This window comes from Hippichthys cyanospilos, chromosome 9, assembly GCF_059441005.1.
Source record: "Hippichthys cyanospilos isolate Australia breed blue-spotted pipefish chromosome 9, RoL_Hcya_1.0, whole genome shotgun sequence".
NCBI classification, from domain to species: domain Eukaryota; kingdom Metazoa; phylum Chordata; class Actinopteri; order Syngnathiformes; family Syngnathidae; genus Hippichthys; species Hippichthys cyanospilos.
The window spans coordinates 3,171,002-3,193,241 of NC_142377.1; the positions used below are offsets into that span (position 1 = coordinate 3,171,002).

The 22,240-nt window shown below is 38.7% G+C and overlaps 1 long non-coding RNA gene across 2 annotated transcripts in view; it reads left to right on the forward strand.

The window, feature by feature from the left end:
• The first annotated feature begins 400 nt into the window (after positions 1 to 400).
• The window catches only part of LOC148417711 (uncharacterized), a 35,904-nt gene continuing 14,064 nt past the window's right edge, over positions 401 to 22,240 (forward strand). Inside the window, exons 1-2 of one of the 2 annotated variants that reach the window (XR_015866685.1) lie at positions 401 to 510; positions 20,686 to 20,851. This is a non-coding gene — a long non-coding RNA (uncharacterized LOC148417711). Of the gene's footprint in view, positions 511 to 20,685; positions 20,852 to 22,240 lie in introns of those variants that run through there. The other variant, XR_015866686.1, reaches the window with a different exon arrangement.

The following is a 22,240-nucleotide window of genomic DNA, read 5'->3' on the forward strand; positions in this document are numbered from 1 at the left end:
AGTGATGGAGCTATTTCTCCAGAAAAAATGACTGGGGAAGAAAGAGAAAGAGAGGTTAGGGAGTACCAGAGGACATGTGATGTGTGATAATACGAGAGTGTGTAACAAGAAAAGGTGAGTGAATAGAGAAACCTATGAAGCACTTTTGAAGATGTTCTTTCTGGTAGTACAGTAGGTGTCGGGACAGAAGGGTCTTAACGCACACACATGCATCCTTAAAGGGATGCTGTCTCCGTCTTTTGTCCTCTTACTTTTTGTTGTGCCACTCCTGTGCCTCATTATTCTCTCTCATTCTCTTCACCTTCCCGCCCAACCATGCTCCCCTCCTCCCTGTCCTTCTCCTCTGCTTTCCTCCTACTCCAGCTGCTTACCTCCTTCCAGTCCAATCTCATTGTCCTTACACAAACATGTGCTTCACTGCCGTTTGTGCATGGGTCTGTGTGAGGACAGGGTCTGCAGCCGCTCGTTTTGAATTCGTCCATCTAGCAGAGTGCCATGCTCGCTTTCAAGGTAAGTGTTTTGCCTTTTTGTTCAACTTTTCACCATTTTGCTTTCCATCTGTATCGAAGTTTGACTTCAAGCGTGCATGTTACAATATAATATATTAATATAAAAACACAGTATGAGCAGTTATTTTTTTCTTTAACAAAATTCCATTCCTTGGGCATGTTCAATACTTGTATGTTGTTTTCATCAACAGAGATCAAAGGAGTTGAAATTAGCTTTTTATCTGGCTTTTGAATTAGATGCGACAAAATTGCGCTGTGTCCAGTGTGTGTGTGCGCGTGTGTGTGTGTGTGTGTGTGTATGTGCACGTATAGCCGGAGGGTGTGCTTGGCTTGGTTGATACGTGCCCTGCTTAAGAATTACGAACAATAACACTTAATTCCAAGCTATTTCAAACTTAGACTGCATGGATTTTCTGTGCTAAAAGTTGAATTTCCTTTTTTAGGGTTTTCTTTAACGCTTTAACTTATTTATGTCACCACAAACCATAAAGCTAGAACAGCTTCGGGAATGCAAGTGTAAGTGCTGCGATTATTCAACCAACTCTGTATGATGTCAAATGTTTTTCTTTTGCTTGATCCCTTTTCTCTTTCGCTCTTTCACCCGCATACATACACACATTCCATAGCGGATTTAAATATTTCCCAGCAGGGTTTAAGAGAGAACAGAAATAGATCTAATTGTAAATCAGGACCCAAAGCTCAACTCAAGCTGTCTCACCACCTTTCCTTTACAACCACAAGCTGCAACACTTTTATAAAAACGGCAATAAAAATAGGTTTGTGATTAATTAAACAGCCATTGTGGGGTACATGGAATTACTATGACATTACATTAGTGAAACATTGTCAATATATTTGTTTAAGTGCTGTGTGGGGAAAATGATTTTTATTGTTCCCAAACTTTATTCTTCAGCTACCCCAAAATTAAAGTCAATAAAAAAGTATGTTATACTACCATATTGGTACCCACCACTGAGGTACTATCCACACATCCAATTGAAATGTCTATTATCGTACCATAATGATACCCATCACTGAGGTAGCATTTAGACATCCAATTGAAATGCCTCATTCAGAATTTGGGACGGTTTTTCACGTTCAGTAAAATCAGTCGACACAAGCCATGTCACATGGAGTCCCTGTGGTTGCTTTACCAGTTTTAACACATTTTGGCTGTGTTCAGACATATCTAATACCAATCAGATTCCTCCTCAAAATTGCTATTTGGGACTCTGTTTTCAAGCAAGTGTCCAAATCTGACTTGGTCCTGTTCAGATCAGGCCATATTATCTGATGGGTTGCTATATCAACGATGGTGGTGTTGTCCAGCAGGTTGGAGTATTGGACATCATATAATTGTGACAGCGGCAACAACAACTAATGAGGGGTTCCGACTGAATGCCTCAATGGCAGAAAATGCCATGTTCTGAATAGGTGTCAATATTGTTCATGCAGAAAGCGACAAAAAGTTTGACTTATTTTGCCTGGTCACAAGAAGTTCAAAAATGTCAACTTTTGTTGCACTTTGCATCAAAATCAGCTTCGTGAACGTTCACTGTTTCACAAAAGGGTTATAAACTAAAGATGGCGGCCAGTTTGCAGACACCCAGAGCTGTGCAACATGGCCAGCTGAACTTTTAAGACAAAAACAGAGCAAGCAAGAGCACTCACCTGGCTTATAGAATGAAGGAGGAACTTGGGATACCTGATATTTGCAGTATTTACTTCTATTTTTTAACAGCTATTGAGTCGTATTTACTGTGCCAAGATAGCGGCAGTGCAGCATTAACGGCCCAGTATTTAGAACAGTATCGATCACTTGATTGCAACTTTGAAACTTTTCTTTCCGTCAGACGAGTTTTGCCACAAAGCGAGGGGCACGGAATGCAAAAAGAAAAAAAAAAACTGGTGCTGTAAGAGAAAAAAATGGCATACATCCCAGAAAAGAAGTGAAATTTCTTATTGGTGCTCTCCTTTCCAGATCAACTCTAAATTGCACAACACCACCACCTGCCCCTCATGTGAATATGTGAAGAACCCAAATGCTGGCAGTTAACACCTGGTGACCGAAAGCCTTGCAAGCACAGCAAAACGGTTTTCCACGTTCCACTGAACGCAGCATAAGAATACTTTTGAAAATATCTCTCTTACCCATGCTTGAACTGTTTCTATTAGTGATGTTACGAGATGTGCAGTGTCAAGCCGTGGTGTGAGTGTTTCCGCAAAGCATGTATCGAGGCTTGATTCGTTTTGTCGAGGGACCAGAAATTATGATGTCCGAAGCCTCGCTCTTCAGTTGTACTGCGTGACTGCTCTGGGCCATATCATGTACTGGCTACTGTGGAAGAGTGGTTAGCATGTCCGCCTCTAAGTGCAGGGTCAAGGATTTGCTCCCGTCTCCAGCAGTCATAGGTGGTGTTTCTATGTTCTCTGTGTGCCAGCATAAGTCTCCTCAGGTATTCTAGTTTCCACCCACATGTGCCCCATTGTCCTTAGGTATGTTTGTGAGTGTGAATAGTTGTTTGTCTCTATGTGCCCAGCGATTGACTGGTAACAAATTCGGTGTGTACCCCGCTTCCTGCCAAAAGAGAGCTGCGAAAGGCTCCGGTACACTCACGGTCTCACAGTGTATCCGCTGTATAAGGCACCTAGAATTATAAGGTGCAATGTCAGCTTTTAAGAATATTTTAAGGCTTTTAGATGCACCTTAGAGTGCAAAATACAGCAAAAAACAAACAAAAAAAACAATAAAGATGCCATACAGTAAACCTTGACTGATAAGCTTAATTTATTCAGCAATCATACTTGTAATTGAAAAGACGTGTATGTTACTTCAAAATCAAAATATATGCTATGGGTATTTATTTTGTGTGTCTAGATGTGTTGTTGCCACACATTGGGTAATACATGACAAAATCCTGGAAGAAAGTGTTCATTACCAACAAAGCCAAAAGACACTTTCAATTATTTGTTTGATTTATCTGCTCCTTATATTGGTGGTAAAAACAAGACGATAAACTGGGTGCTTGTCAAAATATCCTCCAAATCTGGAAGATTACCTATAGTCCCTGTCTGAGACAAGGTTGGAGTGAATCTGAAAGATGTGCATGATGAGAAGATTTAGAGTGACGGTGAGCTATTTTAAATGGCCTGTCCACTACATTGCAGAATTGCAATGGGACAGAGGAAGACCAGTGACAATGTCCAAAGTGATATTTGACCAAGGAGGAGAGTGAACGAGAAGCAGGCGAAGCCAAGCAGGATGATAATGAGAAAACTTATTACTGGACCAGACATAGCAGACGCAGAGGAATTTGAGCTAGGGTTAGAGTCACAACCTTTAAATGTCAAGAGCTGTAATCAACTAGTAGCTCCTGTAGCTCCAGAATGTTGGGCAGAATCTCCCAATAAATAAGATCCTAATTGTTCTGAGCTGGACTGAGACAAAGGTGCCATTCTCATGGCTGATTTGATTTGATTTATTTTATCGAACATATAAATACATTACTAAAGGAAATGAATGAGAAAAATAAAATGAATATTGAAAGTTGAAAATTTTCAATATACATCATAATTCAACAGAGTACAGTATACATGTTCCAAAGAACTAGGAAATACAAAATCTGATCTCCTTCTATCAAGTTAATTCTTTTTCGACAGTTGTCAGAAAACGATCAAGATTCTCTCCATCGCATTTATAAAGTTGTATCATCACCAAATAATGTCAGAAGATTTTTCAAGACACTGGAAATGATCATCCATCCTTTCATTTATTGTGCTATGCTAACCACTCTTCCACTGTGCTGATCCACTGAAAATGTTATGAAAATATAATACAAATATAGGACCAATCCCAGAGCCTTGAGTGTTATCTTCAACTGGTCTGATTTTTCATTATTAAACAAATACTGTTATCACCACCTGTTGGATTGTTCAACAGCAAGCCAAACGCCATAGTCTCATAAGTCAGGTCGCTGAGCATCTTGCTCCTTTTATTGCAATTTGGGTGACTGAACTTCATCAACATTCGTTGCTAACATTAGCTAGCGATTAGCGATGCTAAACAAACACGTTCGCTATCTTTTAATATGCTAATTAGTCCATCAACAGTCCTATACATACAACAAAATCAATGTTTAGAACACTGTAAAACAAATAGTTACACCCACAGGGTTCGGAGGGGCAAGAAAGTACTGAGAAAAACGCGATGTCCAGCCTAAGCACGGCCTATACACTACCGTCTCACACACACGATATCCTGTTTGCGCATTCAAAATAAAGTGAGAAACGGAAGCTACCTACATAGAACAAACGTATGTTTGGAGGCTCAACAATGTCATCACTATCTTGTGAACAGAACAAAAGAACTACAACATTTCTGAACAAATATTACTGTGGGCAGAACACGTACTGGTTTCGATAATTTAGGTACAGTGACATTTTATCCATTTATGCTAATTGTCTTATTTAATACATTTGCTACTTTTTCAATTCATACAGTGTAAATTATTGTATCAAAAGTTTTCTTTAAATCTATTGAAATTCCAACTGTGAATGTTTTTTTAAATCTATACTAGTCACAATTTCCTCCACAATTTCCATTACTGCCGTCGAAGTGACACATATCGATTCTGAAACCATGTTGGTTTTACTTGAGATTTCACTTATGAGCTTGTACTCAATAAAATTTATTCATAAGGTATATAAAATCTGTATATAAGTATGTCTACATACATATGTGTATGTAAATAAGATTTTTTTTCAAGAATTTTAAAAACTTTTGTTAATAATATAAGGGTCTACAATTACTTGTTAAATGCTTCTCTCTGCTTTTCTAAATTTCATTTACTTTTGCCGTTTTCATTTTGCAAAACTAGATTGGCATGTTAGGTGTGTTCATGGAGACTCCTTGAAAAAGATATCAACATGTCATGAAGGTTGACTCTGTCACAAAACACACAGGTCAGTCCAAAGGGCAAAGATACAAAATGCTGCAATTGTAACATTAAAAGCAGTTTCCATGTATTTGCCTATAGTCTTTGCCTGGTAGCAGTGGCTGTCCGTGCGTTTCACATTTACGCCTTCAGTGATGTCCGACTCGAACAAATATCCCTCAGAAGCAGACATACACATTCCTGGGTGTTGTATCGCCCTAATCGTAACCAACACAGGCTATTTTACAGAGCATTTAAACATTTATAAATTAGCATCAGCAATTGAAACTTATCACTATGCGTGATACAGTCAAAACTTAAAAAAAAAGGAATTTAAAATTATTTAAATCAAAGCAGACAAGCTTTAACAAGATTGCACACCAAATTACAAATCGCAGTTTGATATAAGAACATAATATTATTTATTTATTATTAATTGAGTATGTTGTGGAGAGAAAGAACTGTAGTGTAGCCAAGGAGGCTGCATTGAAGGACTTCATCCACACAGAAGCTAAGACCAATGAGTGGGCCGATACATATGACTCAACAATGTTACTTTTATTCGTCTTACAAACTCCAGTGTCGAACGTGGCAACTCCAGGGACCTCAACTGAACTCCGCATACAAGCACGTTAATTGTGAGGCTTTCTAGCTAGCCTCACTGTCGCCACCTTGTGATCTGATTGGCTATTGCAACTGTCTATTAACTCAATGTGTCTGTTGCCTGTTCTCTCACAGTGCACGGAAGCCCGCAGCTGTTGATTGTGAAGGCCTCGCGCAGATTCATACAGCCTGCTGACACAAGTTAGCTGAATTCTGATTGGATAAAAATCAAATTGACTTTTAGTATAATTATGATAATGAAATCAGGTTACGTTAGGCCAGCAGATAAGGCTTTGCTGGCTCTGACGGTCCACCACTGCCTAGTAGTAAGCTATGTAGTGGTTAAATCTAGTGAATACTGACTTCACTTTTTAGGCAGTACATGGAACACTGCAACCTTAATGCTTAGTATATAAAAATGCTTAATAAGGTATAGCCTATTTATTATGATATATGGTATAATATAATGATTATTTAATAATAAAATATATGGTATGATATGATATCTTATTATATCATGTGAGTTTTTTCACCACTTCTCCACAACAGGGTGGCTTGAATGATGGCCATTTAAACTACACTGCATGAATTGGAAATGTGGGAGGAAAACAGAGTACAGTGGACCCCCGCTAGACGAAAGTAATCAGTTAGGGCAAAATCATCAAATGGCGAGCAATAGAAACCTATGGTAATTAGCTAATGCATATAAAACCCCAGGTGAAAACATTAAATTTGTATATACGTAATAAAAAAATGGTATCAAAATACTATAGTAAGTGCTACTTATGTATAATATACATGTATACAATTAAATAACATAAAACCAAAAGCAGACCAGCATCTTAGTGGCACGCTACACTGCAGGCAATTTGACGCGACCACAAAATAAGAGCAATTACATAAAAACGTCTGAAGAGGGAGGCAAAACAACATAAACTCAGCCTACCCCACAGGTCATGACAGCTGTTGATGCCGTAAAGCGGGGAAAATGTCATAAAGATGGGATGCCGTAACCTGGGGGACCACTGTACTTGAAGAAACCCCATGCAGGCACAGGGAGAACATGCAAATTCCACACGGTTGAAGCAAACTTGTGATCTATGTACTTTAAGAAAGACGTACTAACTAGTCTGCCACTGAGATGTCCTATCCATTCATCCATTCTCCCCACTCATCCTCAAAAGGGCCACGGGAGTGCTGGAGCCTTTCCACAGTACACCCTGAACTGGTTTGCAGACAATTGCACACAAAGACAAACAACCATTCACACTCAAAAACACACCGAAGTACAATTTAGAGTGTCCAATATACCTACCGTGCATGTTTTTCGAATGAGTGGGGAAGAAACCGGAGTACCGGGAGAAGACTCTTGTGGGCAAGGGGAGAACATGCAAAGTCCACACAGAACGGCTAGAGTGACCCTGTAAGACAGTGGCGGATGTACTAACCACTCTAATATAATACAATATCATATTATATCATATACGTATTTATTATTTTATTACCTACACTAATAAGTTGTGGCTGTGTACCAAGGTGTTTGCCTTGTGGTCCCAAATGATTAGCTCCGGACGTGGGCTGAGTCAGCAATGTTGTTGGCAGCAGCCTGACAGAGCCTAAGTTTGAAGTGCGGTCCCTGCAACAATAAACAAGGCAGCACACAGCTGTAAGAACTCTTGTGAATTCACAACAAGCATATCAGGAATATGTCACTGTCATGCTCAATGCTATTTATTGGCACTTTGTGGAGCTCCCCCAGATTTGGAGAGTATCTTCTCTGATCAATTATGAAGGACCTGGGACCCACTCACATTGCTCTCCCACACTGTTTGCGTCGCTCCTCCAGATTACATTCTCAAAGCACAATTACGAATATTAAATTTGGAAACAGTGGAAACCTAAACTCTTCAGTAGTAGGAGAACTCCAATAAACATAAATCAATTGTGAACACAACCCCACGTGTCCATGTAAGCAGATTAGCAAGTGGCACCCCTACTCACAAACAACTCTTGTGGCGAAAAAATTCCCATGGTTAATTTAAAGGGTTTAAGAGTGTTTTATGTGATATATTTACATGATGTATTTTGATGATTACGCACTGATGTAATTCTAATAAGTATTTACTACCGTTTTTGATGCATTTTTATAATTTAATAATATTTACTTAAACGGTTTGAGAGAAATTGGGGGGGCTTGGAACGCATTAGGCTATTCACATGTAAAAAGCAGCTCTACTAGTACTTAAGAAAGATTCACTTTATAAAATTACTTCCGGAACGAATTAATTTTGTAAGTAGAAGTACAGCTGTATACTAAAAGTATCGCAACTATCCACCAACTAGTTTTGCTTGTTTTTAACCAGTTTGAGTAGTTATAATTTCTTTTTTTGATATTTGGAACAATTTGTGTTACGGTCTTATCAAGTTAGTGGGCTTAAAGTGCTGAAAGAGGCTACACACATTCACTTGAACATACACTTGTCTGTGCATGTATATTTGTGTGTGTGAGTGTGTGTGTGAGAGAGAGAGAGAGAAAGAGCGAGAGAGAGAGAGACGCCATTTCAAGATTATAGCATGGTTAGTACGTTTGTTAGTTAGTCTGCATTTATCTTTTCTTGTCTTTCCCCATCTCCTCTTTTATGTCTGGATTTATTTCGAAGGCCAACTTTTTTTTCTAGTTTTGTTTTCATCTCCTCCCGCTTCTTGGTCTGTTTGTTCTTCCTATGCTTCATGCTTTCACTCTCTTCTCCTACCTCTCAATTACATCAATTCCCAAAGATAATTCTACTGTGTATATGCAAGCTTTAACAGATAATGTGTGTGCATCCGTGCATGTGTGAGAGAGCGAGAGAGAGAAAGAAAGAAAGCAAGAGAGAGGAGAGAGAGAGAGATCCATCCAGCCATTTTCAATATCCACCACGTGCTAAATCAAAATCAGAAGCAAAATAAATTAATTAAAAATAGTATAGTATAAATAGTAGAAATAGTTTTACAGTGTGTGAGTGTGTGGATGGATGGATGATGGATGGATGGATGGATGGATGGATGGATGGATGGATGGATAGATAGATAGATAGATAGATAGATAGATAGATAGATAGATAGATAGATAGATAGATAGATAGATAGATAGATAGATAGATAGATAGATAGATAGATAGATAGATAGATAGATAGATAGAATTCCACTGTTTTTTGTTTTCAAAAAGATGAGCTTGTCCTGATCCAGCCATCACCTTATCCTTTCCCTCCATTTGTCTCTGGCATCCCTGCGCTGACCTTCCTCCTTTTCAGGCAATGTGTAATACTTCTGGGGGGAGAAATCTCTCATCTTTGATAACTCTACATCGTACTTCTCTTATTGTTGCCCTTTCACAGTTTATTGCCCAACAGAATCATCATCATTCAGCAAACAGAAGTTTGAAATTGGACTCTATCACCTTATGCCCTACCAAGCAGTCCAATGTTATCCAAGCAGGGGTACAGTGCCCCTGAAACTTTGTAATCCCTCTGCTCCCTGCCTGGCCTTTCTGTAACATTCTTCCACCAGGGTCACTTTCTAGTTGTTATTAACACACTTAAAGTCCATCACAGCTTTATATCGCTGTTATTCTGTGGTTATGATCTTGCTTCACATCACCCAATGATTCAAGTATATATTTAAAAAAAAACAGCAAAATAGATCAATTTGGAGATCCCAACGAAAGGCCCATTGAGGCAATATTAATTCCCATTTGACTAGAGAGAAAAGTGACTGCATGGTTGAATTATACTGATCCCATTACCATGTACTTACTTTTTTACAAGTAATGCTATTCCAAACCCATGCCTTGGTAAGCCCTATTTAGACACGCAGTTGGTGGGCTCACCTCACTCTGTTTCCACCATGCATGCTTGTGGATGGTAGTTCATAACATATTGCACCCTGTTAATTGGTCAACATAGAGCAGCTCTCATTCATTTTAAAGTGAATGATACATGAGAAGAAAACAAAAATGGATTCCAATGGGAGGTGTATGAAAGACGTTGTTTCTTGTTTACAAGTTCTACCATCATCATGGCACGGTCTCATGTCACATTCTACATAATCCGGCCTAAAAACAAATAATTGCAAATGAGAAATTTTTATAAAACAGAACATATTATAAATACAATATGAGAGACTCATTACTTTTATTAAACTGTCCTGGATGCACACCCACCTCTTTTCTCAATGTCAATCGGGATTGACACTAGATCACTGACCCAATCAAGGATAAATGGCTTAGAAAATGAATGCATGAATAATTTGCCATTTTGCCACTAAAAATGTTGATGATATATAGATAAAAAAAACAGCACTTCTTAAGAACTCTCGTCATCAAAAAAAACATAAAAAGTTCCTAATCTAATTCACTTATATAAAATGATATTCTCTTTCCTTGGGAAAAATATACAGTAGTGTTTTTAAGCTACAGCAGCAGCAAATAAAATAAGGCTTATTGACTGCTGCAGAGCATTGAGCTGTGTGCATTTATTAAGGGGACTGTTGGGCAACAAACACTGTTCCTGAACAAGATCTGAAATAAATTTATTTATTTAATTTATTAAATTAGTTTATTAGATTAAATATATTAATTGAATTTATGAACATGCTTATAAATCATGGATCTTTTAAACAGTGAGTTTTTAATTTATTTTTTGCCGGCACAGGTGCATGTGTGTGCGTGTGTTTGTGTGTGTGTGAGAGATGTGAAAGGGTGGGGTGGAGGGTTATGGGCAGCACAAAGCCTAAGCCTGTGGAGAAGACAGAATGCTCCTTTTTGTTAAGTCAATAGGTTCTTTGTTCAGCCTGCATCGAGGACAATTCACCACGCAGACTAAGACTCCATCAAACTCCACAGTATACCTGACCCCCAGAGCATCTTTGTCTTTTTCCAGCGCACATTAGTTACCAAAGTATCGCTGTCTGTTAACTGCATCTTTATGGTGCACATACTGTATTTCATTCTTTATGTCTGTATACATTTGTGTATAGCTTTCTGTTTCTCCTCTCTTTTGTACTATCCGACGATCTCTGGGTGGGAGGGTTTGTTTCATTTCAAACCTTGACAGAGGACGTTTTGTTTTGAACAAGGTAGTGGAAGACAGCCCAAAGGAGAGAGGAATCATGAAGGGAGGGTTTATGGGGCCCATAATATGAATGTAACAGTTTCAGGTTCAGTTCAGGTATCAAACGAGTTCAGAAGACTAAGACAGCATTGTGAACAAAAAAGTGGACCCGATGTGTGAATACCCAAAGAAATGAGGCAAGGACAAGAGGAGATTGGGAGTTTTTATTTTGATTTTTATTAGTATCTGGCCTCGTAATGAGACTGAGATTTGTTCTGCAGCAGCTATCATCTGTAAGTAGAAGAAATGTTTCAAGTATCTCTCATTGTTTATGGAATCATTATTCATATGGAAAAGGCTCATGGATTTAAAGCGAACACAGTTTATTTGACAAAGTGCAAGTATTATTTATGATGGAAGAGGAAATAGTCCCACAGTTGGCTCAGTTAACTGATCAGCAAGAGTACTTAATTTCCATTAACATGAAATGTTGAGCAATGAAGCTTTGGAAATAGCTTTACTTCACATCAGCATGATCCATATTCAAAGACTGTATATGTTTATATGTGTGTGTTCATTTGTCCCTATAGCAGCGATACTGGTAGCATGAATGGTGATAGAATAAGATTTGGAACATTGCTGCACTATTGGCATTGGTCTGTTGTTTGAGTATTTTGATCATCAAATCAACTTCCAGTACGAATGTTCACAACTGGAATGCAAAAATATTTTTTATTCAGACTGAATGGTATGCTGATATAATAGCTATACTAGACAATGTGCAGTTTGTAAAATAATAATAATTATTGTTGACATGTATACAGTACAGAGGTTTACATCGGAAAAAATATGAAACAACCCCTGTACATCTGAACTACAACAGAAGCTCCAACAATGAAATGTGGTCCGACAATGTTTTGAAGCTATTTGAAAGTAGTTGACCATTTCTCTAAGATTGTATGCAATGACAAGAGGAATGGACAAGAAGATTGTTGCTTGGATGTAATTAGGCATGGGATGACAGGTGGTGTTGGTCAAAATTTTGCTGATACTGTCTATAACTGGAGTGGTTACACTGGGCACTTTTCTTCTTTTGCTTAATCCAGTGTTTGTCAACTATATTTCGTCGCCCCCCCCCCCCCCCCCTCTAGAAAAGAGACCCCCCCCCCAGTCGATGCACTGAATATAAATAAGATTATTATTGATGAAAATTGTTTAAGTATACCTACACATGTATCCTTTTTAACATTAACAAAAAAACGCAATATAAATCAACTTTGAACAACTGTTAATTATTGTTATCGTGTTTATATGGGTTATAGCTTAGTCTAAAACGGAAAAAAGAAGCAAGTGCACCAAAGTGCCTGAAACTAAAAGAAAATGATGAAAATTATTACTTTATTGCAATTATATTACACGTGACAAAAACAAAGCCTTTTTCCTGGGATCATCCACGCCCCCCCGGCATCACCTCACGCCCCGCCATGGGGGCCCGCCCCACTATTTGAGAAGCACTGGCTTAATCTTACAAAGGAGGAAGTTGAACAGAGCAGAATATGATTGGTTGCTCTTTGAAATGTTGTCAATTCACCAGATAAAATGAAATGCACCAGAAATGCCTAGCAAGGCGCAACACAGTTTGAAAAACACTAAACAACAGTAGACTTGAAGATGCATCTGTTTTTGCTAAGCGTGTGAGCACCTGTCTACCAAAATGTGCTCCAATACAAACAGTAGGTCATTTTTTTTCTAGCGAATGAAACTATGTTTATTGCTGTAGCCTAATCTAGGTGTTCCTCAGTGAGACTACTTCATAGGATGCTGCCACAGGTTGTTTACAGTATACGAACGCAATGTAACTTAATAGTGTTAAATTACTCAAATTTCACCTATTACACAGTTAGCCAATGCAATGGCCCCACTGAAAATCTCCACTAATTAATTTGAAGCATGAGAGAAAACAAAAGATTGTGATTTAGAGTCAGAGGAGGCAGAACATTACTGGCCACACATTCAATAAAAGATTGTCCTACAAGCTATGGAAAAGAGCAGCGATGATGGTATGTGCTAAAGTGCCTGTTTTTCAGTGATCTCTGTTTGATGAGCTTCCTCTGCAATAGCTAGAATGTTGAGATGAAAAAAGCAAATTAACATAAGACCATTTCCTGTGCCAGAAACTGCATGAATTTTTTGTTTATATAGACTTACTTTGATCATTTTAAGTGATATTTTTGGGCATTACCTCAAAGTGAATCAGAAGTTACTCACTAAATTAGGAGCTTACTTGAGAGGTTTTGAACAAAACTCACTCTTAGCCAAGTAATCTTTGTAAGGTCTACTTTTACCTGAGTCTTCTATCCATTCATTCTCTATGCCGCATATTCTCACTTGGATCACAGGTGTGCTGGAGGCTATTCCAGCTGATCCTGGGAGAGAGGCCAAGCATACGCTGAACCGTTTTTTTTTCCAACAAATGTCAGGCTCACCGAGGCAAACAACAGTTCACGCTAACAGCTACTCCCACTGACAATTCAGAGTCTTCATCACCAGTGCTTGGAAAGAAAATATATGTATAGAATAACATTGAAAACTCCATGCAAAAGTGATTTTGGTTTTGATGGTTGTATTAAAGCAATCTTACAACGTTTAGAGCTGGCATGCAAACATACACGTTTGCCTTCAAGCGACAGAGATGTTACATGGATGTGACAACGTTACGGCTTTTTTTTAGGCCTTTTACATGACGGCTTATTAGGGTCATCTCATGTTAAAATAGCACTCAATAGCAACTAATGGGTGGAAGATATGGACCAATGATTTGATGTCATGTCAGAGCTCAAAAATGGAACAATATATTAAAATTCAACCAGTACTAATTGTTTTGGAAAATACAAAATTAGACCAGAAAATGTTTTTTGCAAGAGCCCCACAGCTTCGAAAATAGCGTTATAACCTTTTCCAGACTGATAGATTTCAATCACTTTATGACAAATTTCTTCCTGGATTTCTTCAGACCATAGCATGATGCATTTGTTCTTCAGATTTTGTAGTCCACTGCACTTTGTTTGATAGATTCCATTTCAGTGTTTTCTTGATCTAACTTTGGGTCGGATGGATTTTGCAAACACACTATCTCAGAAAATAAAATGATGATTTAGAAACTGAATTTTATATACTGTATCTATCCTTGGGTTGTCTCTGTGAGATTAATATTGTTTTCATGAAATGAAACATTTTCAATTGATAAATATTTGAAAAAGGTTAACATATTTATACCAACATTAGCTTCGTGTTTATCGCATCCGCCTCACAGTTCAAAGGACTGTGGTTCTATTCCGGCTCTGGCCTTTCTGTGTGCAGTTTGCATGTCCTTACCAAGCCCGCATGGGTTTTCTCCAGGTACTCCGGTTTCCTCCCACAATCCCGAAAACATGCATTAGATAATTTGGGTATTAGGTGTGTTTGTTGTATGTCTCTGTGTGCCCTGTGATTGGCTGGCAACCAATTCAGGGTGTCCCTCACCGACTGCCCGAAGACAGTGGGAAAGGCACCAGCGCACCAGCGACCCTAGTGAAGATAAGAGGATATGGAAAATTGGTATATAGATAAATAACGCAAAAACCTCTTAAACAATGATTGTGTTGAGCAATATTGTATATCTGTATAAGTACGTTTCCCTTCTTGAAAGCATGACTATTAAGGACAGATTAAACAATGACATCCCAGCCAATATCGGCAATCACAATAAGGTAAGTCATGTGAGCGTTGCTTACTGCACTACATTATTGACACATTCTTTTTAAATTGTAACTGCACCATCCCCATGCTTCAGCAACCACGTTATCCCTACATGCATGTTTGTTTCTTAAATAAGCAGTTTCAATATTTTTCAGAGATGTACAAAATTCATCCAGTGTGACAGCTGACCATTACATAATAACGGAAGAAATCCACCCCTCTTAGTTCATCGTCTCTAATTGATTTGTCATCACTGGGCCGTCCGTCGGCAAAACTGGCGACAGCACCTCCAAATCTGAGACCATGGTCCTCAGTTAGAAAAGGGTGGAATGCCCTCTCTGCGTCGGGGGTGAGATCCTGCCCCAAGTGGAGGAGTTCAAGTATCTTGGGGTCTTGTTCACAACTGAGGGTAGGATGGAACGTGAGATCGACGGGCGGATCGGTGCGGCGTCTGCTGTAATGCGAACTCTGCACCGGTCTGTCGTGGTGAAGAAAGAGCTGAGCCGAAATGCGAAGCTCTCTATTTACCAGGCGATCTAAGTTCCTGCCCTCACCTATGGCCACGACCTGTGGGTCGTGACCAAAAGAACAGGATTCCGGATACATGCGGCCAAAATTAGTTTCCTCCGCAGGGTCCGCTCTCTCCCTTAGCGATAGGGGGAGAAGCTCGGTCATCCGGGAGGAGTTCCGCTTTGAGACGAGCCAGTTGAGGTGGTTTGGGTATCTGGTTAGAATGCCCCTCGGACGCCTCCCAGGTGAGGTGTTTCGGGCATGTCCAACAGGAAGGAGGCCCCAGGGACGACCCAGGACATACTGGGGGGGACTATGTCTCTCGGCTGGCCTGGGAGCGTCCGGGGATCCTTCCGGAGTAGCTGGACGAAGTGGCCAGGGAAAGGGAAGTCTGGACTTCCTTGCTCAGGCTGCTGCCCCCGCGCCCCACCCCTGGAACACAGCGGTAGAAGATGGATGGATGGATGGATGGACTAATCACTGCATTAGTCTAAAACAATGCGGTAGTAAGAAGCACAAATATCCAAATGTTTTAGAGCTGTTCATTAAATTTGTAAAATTATGAAATACTTGAATTACATTATAAAATACATGACTATGAAATATTGTGTCTGCTACTTAGATGTGTTGTTTTTTTGTCATTTTGTTTTAGGCCAATCTTGTGGCAATCCTCAGTTATTAAGATTATTTTTTGTTTAAAAATGATTGCTTCATGCGCTACATTTTCCACTGATTTTGTAGCTGCATGTTGACTGCTTTGCTTTTCTCCTCTCTAGATTCTACTCTGTGTTAATGTTGACTCATCAATTTGGAGCCAATTAATAATACAGAAGGTCTGCCGGCTGTTCTTTTCATTTGCTCTATCTCTGCATGCCTGCGATACTGTATAAGCCGCAAGTAAAACACAGCGCAACTGAAGTGTGGCTTTGGATTGTTTGGGGAGTTGTTGATGTGTGGAGGATACACCGGAGAAAAGAGGGACAGCAGAGTAAGATGTCTCAGTACTGTTGTAAATCCTCTGCAGGGCTTTGTAAGTTGTCAAGCTGGAGCTGTTAAAAAGTGAGCGCGCCCAACTCCTGAACCTGCATGCAGGAAACATTGTGCGCAAGAAAAAGTTTGCTCCTGCAATGACTGCACCATCATCTCGCTGCTGTGTTTTATGGCTTTCTATTCCTATGTGATTTACTCTGGCATGTCACATAGGGTCTAAAGCCATTGGCTACGGAGTGGGAAGTCTTCAAGCAAATAACTACCTGAATATATATAGGGTGAAGATTGAAACAAGAACAGAGTGGGGGTTAATGACATAATGTGTGTATGCTGCAAGCTTTTTGTGAACATATAAATCCGGGGTCGCGCATTCATTTTGAGAAACTAGAACACTTGCCAAGGGTCAGGCCAATATGCTGACCTCCACTTTGATGATATTAATTTTAACGCACTTAGAAAATTCATATTGTGCTGTTTCAGTCAGTTGTTGCGAGTGTAGATAACTAAATATCGTATGTATTTTTATAATTATCGAAAATACAAGTCTTGAACAAAATAATAAGTCATCAAATATACTTTTTTACTCATTAAAATTGATCATAATTTCCGGCAACAGCCAACTCATGTTATCCGTTCCTTCCAAATGTATAAATGAGGTGAACATACAGTATACTATTCTTGACAATGAACTACACTACAGCCCAAACATTTGGACACACCTTCTCATTCAATGTTTTTTTTTTAATTTCATGACTATTTACATTGTCGATTCTCACTGGTTATCAAACCTGTGTGAGCTTGTCAAGTCATATATTTAACAAAAAAGGTGAAATCCCATAATTCCCCAAATATAAGACACATCTGTGCATAAGACACACTCTTTTCCTCGTAAGGCGGTTTGAGTTAATTTTATCATAATTACCAGAAGTTGAGTAAAGTCTGTGTTTCAAGTTTTTGATTCTGTGTATGTGCCAAAAGACCTCAACTAATAAATGTGTCAAATGGAATACCTTTCCGTAGTCTTTATGCTGTATTCTTTCCGCACTCTTAATTGAATCAAATGGAGACATCTTCAAAATGGAGACTTTTTTGGAAAAAAAGTGTGTCTTATTATTTGGGGAATTACGGTACCAAAAAACACGGTTTATGTATATGGACAACTGTTAAAATTAATGGTTGGAAAAAAAACAAACAAACAAACAGCTAAATAAAAAACAAACTTAAAAAAAAAAAGAGTAGTAATCATTATTTTGACACACTGGTTCTCAAAGTGGGGTCTGCAAACCCCAGGGGTCATGACTGCAGGGGTCCGTGAAATGAATTTGGGTGTTTTGGAACTGATTTAATTTATCTTTTAACAATTACAGATCGTTGCCTGGTTTGGCTTAGTCTTTGTTTATTGGCGCTGCCTCTGGGCGCTGTTGATAGTGCATTTTGTGGTGGGGAAGGACAGGCTTCAGTTGGGAGCAGTTGCTGTCAGTGCGCACATGTTGTTCCTTTTCTTTGTGAGATCTGGTCCGCGAGTGTCTGTGAGTTGGGTTTTCTTTGTTAGAATGTTGTAATTTATGCTAATATGCCCAAAATTCATCATTTGTTGGTTCAACTTAAGTCTGTAGATGACATGCCACATAATGTTAGTTTTTATCTTCAGCATGTTATATAGTTCTGCTTTGTATGTGTTTAGTATTTTTCTTTGTGCTAAGTATTATCTTTTGGTAAATGTTAGCGTATGCAAATGGTGTGTATTGATAATCATACTCGTTTGGCCCTTTCAAATGCAGGGCAGAGTGGAGCACAGCAGAGCAGTTTGCGTTCTGGGGGGTCTTCAAAATATTTTTCCGCCCCAAGTGTTTGTTCCATGCCTGTATTTGTTGTCCACTGTTTTCCACAAGCATTGAGTAGATTCCCCAGTAAGGCTTGCCGGTGCTGCTGACTCAGGTTGATATTTAATGAAGCTCTCAGTTTCACCTTGTGTCTTCTAATCTCTGTGCTCGTTTGGGATTTGCTGGTTGCACACTCATAAAAACTGTTAACGCTGGGAGTTTAGTGAGCCTTAACACTACCCGGGGCTGTTTGTGTGTATGTGTGAGAGAGCAAGAGAAACAAAGAGGCATGCACTAAATTGAGTGTATCAAAACATGTTAAATAACATACAAGAGGGGAAAAGATTGATCTTTCCTTATGTCAAAGTATGGCAATTGCAAAGAGTTGGCCAACTTAATGTTTTTTGTTTTTTTGCTAGTCCATCATTCGTCAGAGCCCCACTCACTTTCCGTCGTTGTTATACGGTCAGTCATTTTTTCAAGCCATACGAAATTGTAATAGTCAGTCCATTGGTGTGTGTTCGCCCAAACTTCAGCCACCACTAGGGGGCAACATTTGACTTATTTCTTCTAGTCAGTCATTCGTCAGGCACTGGTCTACTTCTGTCTGCGCTCACACTAAGTCTTTTTTATGTTTTAGTTCTTACTCTTAAAGTTAACACCATGTTTGTGGTTCTACCGTTACACTGTAATTGAAACACAGTAATATAAGTGCAACACAAAAACAAAGTCATCTAAGGGGTTTAATGCTATGCTATAACACATTGAAAGTGCAATTCATTAACATTTGTTTAAATTTCTCTAAATTTCATCTGTCACATACACTACAAGTGAAACAAAGTATTGCCGAGGTTCAATTTATTAAAAAAAAAAAACCAACAAGAAAGTATTTGATTAGGGAATTAAAAACGTATACAGTATTTTGCATTTCCTGGCCAAGAGCCAATTAGAAAAAAAATGCAAATTTGGTCTTCATTCATTGGTTACTTGAACACATCCCAGAATGCTCTTATCAGCAAGAAACCTGAAAACAGTACTAAGACAGGGAGCAAATAAATCTCCGGTAAAGTCAGTTGTGTTATAGCTGTGAATGACAAGTCGCCCAGCCCAGTTTAGTCACTCAACCGAACATATCTCTCCACTGCTTGGTGATACTGTAAATATAGCCCTAAAGTGTTTGGGCCAGTGGGGCTTGGTCCCACTAGTGAGCACTGGTGGAGCCCTATGCAGGCTCAAAATAATTGTCTTCTTTTTATAGAGTAATAATAATCTATAAATACATATTATCCTGAATAATAATACCTATGATTATTACTGTTACCAAGGCAATTCCATACAATTCCATACATGTACTATACTATAGTATAGTACATAAAGCAAACTAAAGGACCATAGCAACTGCAGGAAAATGTATACACCAAGGAACAAATTAGGCACAACAGAAAATGCAATACCCTATCTAATTAAAGTGATAAATACATAAACATGACAAACATGACACATGTATGACCTTAACAACTGCACAGCAAGTGATTTTAGAATTATTTTAATGCCGAAAGTGTACAGTGAACCATTTGTGAGTCAAAACATATATGTGCATTACTATATAAACTCTATGCACTAAGAAGACTGAAACTTCATGGATGCATAAATTCCATTGGTCATTCTTCTCCTGTTCTGGTTAAAGCTGGTCTATCCTTTGGAATAACCAATGCCAAAAAGCCAGTGAAAATCATCCGCATGCTAGAAATTATTAGAAATTATTTGATGATCACTAAGCTCAGTTTTTAACTTTTTTTCCTCACAGAATGAAATGAGACTGCGCTTCAATCGTGACTAAATAGCCTAGTGCAGGGGTTCTCAAACTTATTGGAGTCAGGGACCCCTTTTACAAAGTACATTTTTCAAGGACCCTCCATTTAAAATGTTTGCGTAAACTCAACAAAACAAAAAAGTTTTTTTTAAAACTTTAATGCTATTAAATCTAAAAATTTAGTAAGTGCCCTTTTTAATCAGCAACATGTTAAACTTGACAGGTATATTTGTTACTTTTCAGCTATACTTAGAAAAATAAGTTTAGAAAATAAAAATTGCAAATTGCCCGCCTCCTTATAACAAACCGGCTGAATTACTAATTATTACTGCATTATAAAATGAAATACCTGCTTAGCTTTGCTGGACTCATAGCCTCGTTAGCAAGCAATTGTATACACAATACACCTTTTGACAAATTTCAAAACCCCACTTTGAGAAACATTGGCTTAAGGACTGCTGTGCCTTGCTTTCTTCCATTTCACTTCGGTGGACATAAAAAATGAATGACAACTTCTTCCCTTCAAAATTCAGGTAGCAATTGGATTCCAGGAAAATTTGAGATACGTTCACCGTGTCACATCCCAGCACAAGGTATTGGCTCATGACAGAGAAATATTGTAACGTTTCATGTTTTCTTCTGTCGTCCCCATCTCCCGTTCCTCTTCTGAACAGGTCTATGTGGCAGCAGCAAATTAGTTTGGAGATGCCCTTCACCTGTCTCTGCTTTTGCGGCCTAAACAGCTACTGTAACAGGCAGAAGATGAAGAAAAAGCAGCAGATAAAGGAAGAGGAATTTAAGAAGGTAGAGAAATGGAAAGATCAGGAAACATGTGTGTAACCAGACTGCAATATACTCAATGGTTTTATATGTTTCATGTAAAAAGACAATCAGACTTTTTTTGCATGCAACCCCCCCCCCCTTTTTTTTTAAATGAGCATCCACACATATTCCCGACTAAAATTGTGATGCTGTGTAAGGGGCATTATTTTTTTCTTAACTCTTTCATTGTCATGGATGAAAAAATTCTAATAGTTTGTTTTGTGTGCCGGTGAACAAACAACTACATGTTTTTTGTGTTTTTTCAGTGAATGGATAGATGCCACTCGTGGCCAGCCTTCCCCTTAACATTAAGCCAATCGAGCACTGTACACACACACACACACACACACACACACACACACACACATGCATATATATATATATATATATATATATATATATATATATATATATATATATATATATATATATATATATATATATATATATATACACACACACAAACCGTTATTTTGCCATCCAAAACACATTTTTATTGTTTTTGTTCAAGTTTTCAACGAAGGGAAGGACTTTTGAGATGTTTTGGATTGCGCTAAATCAAAGAATATTAGTGTCAAAGTCACTGTTGTGCGGAAAAAGCATCTTTTCACTAAAAGTTCATTTTCTCCTTTGGTAAAAAATAGCTTCATGTCACTCAAAAAACGTATTTTCAAACGATGATTACTAAAGAACAGAACAAGGTAGAATCTTACTTTCTTTTGTAGGTACAGAATGGAATCCAATCTTTCATATGGTACAACCTATGTATACAAAAATATAGCACACAGTATGTTGTCGACCTTGAAACAGCCGTTAAAATGCACAATATCGGCTGGCACTCCTTTTCAGTGAACACTTGGCACTGAAAGAGTTTACTGTCTGAAAGCAGAAACCACAAAGAAGTTTTTGAATTGATTCCTCATTAGCCATTCTTCACTTTTTGCTATTGTTGTATTTCAGAGGGGCGGAGGGGGGGATTCTTTTCCAATTTTATTCCATTAATTTCTCGTATTTGCCAGTGCACTATATGGTGACGTGAAGTCAGCGGCCTCCAGAAATCCATTATTTCTCTCGTCACACCACTCAACGATAGCCCGTTGCTCTTTTCTCATCCTTAATCGCCACTCCACACCGAATTGGAACCAAAGCCATGGAGAGCGCTGCTCCTCCTGCATCTCCAGTTGATGTCAGTTCAACTTAGTGAAAATTCCAACTTGGTGAAAAACTCGACAGCCATTTCCAAAGTCACCCGTGGTGTGCTGGAGCCCATCTTGATTTTCACACTGAGCTGGGCACGATCGAAAGCTGAGCAGCTGTCCAATCAGCAGCGTCACTCAAGTGTAAAGATAGGAGTCAGGGGTCAGAATGAGCAACAGGATTTGTGAGAATTCCCTCCTCAGACACCGG